The sequence below is a fragment of the Colobus angolensis genome, unplaced genomic scaffold (genome assembly GCF_000951035.1).
Source record: "Colobus angolensis palliatus isolate OR3802 unplaced genomic scaffold, Cang.pa_1.0 Scaffold12, whole genome shotgun sequence".
NCBI classification, from domain to species: domain Eukaryota; kingdom Metazoa; phylum Chordata; class Mammalia; order Primates; family Cercopithecidae; genus Colobus; species Colobus angolensis.
In genome coordinates, this window is record NW_012113141.1 from 8,713,518 (window position 1) to 8,714,928 (window position 1,411).

The 1,411-nt window shown below is 52.9% G+C and overlaps 1 protein-coding gene across 1 annotated transcript in view; it reads left to right on the forward strand.

Annotated features, from left to right (window-relative positions):
* The first annotated feature begins 1,052 nt into the window (after positions 1 to 1,052).
* The window catches only part of VDAC2 (voltage-dependent anion channel 2), a 21,377-nt gene continuing 21,018 nt past the window's right edge, over positions 1,053 to 1,411 (forward strand). Inside the window, exon 1 of the mRNA XM_011928566.1 lies at positions 1,053 to 1,105. The gene's annotated coding sequence lies outside the window, so the exon portion shown is untranslated. The remainder of the gene's footprint in view (positions 1,106 to 1,411) is intronic.

The following is a 1,411-nucleotide window of genomic DNA, read 5'->3' on the forward strand; positions in this document are numbered from 1 at the left end:
TTACTGAGATAGATGACTGCTCTATATCATTAGACTGCTCATTTTTTTTTCTTCCTTTGGTTCTGTTAAAAGAAAAAGTTACAACAAATTTAGTTTACACATCTTAACTGGCTTTTAGTTCCAATTCTACAATTGGGCAATGCTTCATTCTGTAAAATGGAATGAATGCTCCAATGAGAAGAGGAAGTTGATATTACAGACAGGAAAGGGCCAAGGAAAGCAGAAACAAAACGTGGATTAGTCGGTAGAAAGTCACTTTTCTTGTAAAGGTTAAACAACATGGGACTTCTTTACGTCAGCTAAAACTGGCCTGTTTGGGATTTTTGTTTGAGACAGGGTCTTGCTCCAGTGGGCAGGCTGGAGTGCAGTAGTGGCACCATCTAACCTTACTACAGCCTCAACCTCCCAGGCTCAAGCAATCCTCCCTCCTCAGCCTCCCAAGTAGCTGGGACTACAGGCGCCTGCCACCACGCCCGGCATTTTTTTTTTTTTTTTTGGTAGAGACAGGGTATCACTATGCCTAGGCTGGTCTGGAACTCCTGAGCTCAGGCGATCCGCCCACCTTGGCATCCAAAAGTGCTGGTATTTCAGATGTGAGCCACCGCGCCCAGCCTGTTTGGGGATCTGGTTAGCATCTGTGTTTCTCTCCTGATTTCTTGGAAATATCCTAGCTTTGGCGTGGTAGTTTGGAACTTCAGCATGAACAACCCCCTTTTGGTTTGGTTTGATGCGCCTAATGCAGGAGCTCAGTCTAAACTAGCGGCTTCCTATACATTTTATCTAACAGCTCTGTCACCCTTCCTGCACACCCGGGAAACTTGGGTGTGCAGCATTCTAACGCCTGCTCAGGATGATTCCACATTTTCTCCAGGCCCATAATCCAGAGGAAGTTGGACCCGGAGCGGGCTTGCCTCGCCAAGCTCCGGCTGCGTGCGGGTGTGAGGCAGTGCCATGCCAGAGTGGGGAGCAGCCGCGGAAGAGAAAGCCTAAGGCGGAGTGGAAATGGGTGGGGAACGCCGGGACCCGCTCACATTTGTTCAGGGAGAGGCAGTCCCGAAAAACCTCTCAGGCACACAGCCCGGCACAGCAAGGCAGTCACACCAAGGTGGGAAAAGAGGGCAGAAGAGCGCGAGGGGTTGGAGGTGGCGCCCTTGTGTCCCACTCGTTCTCCCTGGGCGGAGAAAGAGAAGCTGTCCCTCAGAAGCGCAGGCTGCGCTAGCTTAGGGTGGAAGTGGGTAACGCTCAGCTGACTCCCCGCAGGCGCCCTGTGCAAGGGTTTGTTTCTGGGGGGAACCCGCACCAGCGTGTAAGTAAAGCAGGAGAGATGTACGTGACCCCGGTGGTGCGCAGCCGCGCCCTATCGCCCAGGCCACGCGCCGACGCCCCGCCCCGTCCGTGACGCCTTCGCGAG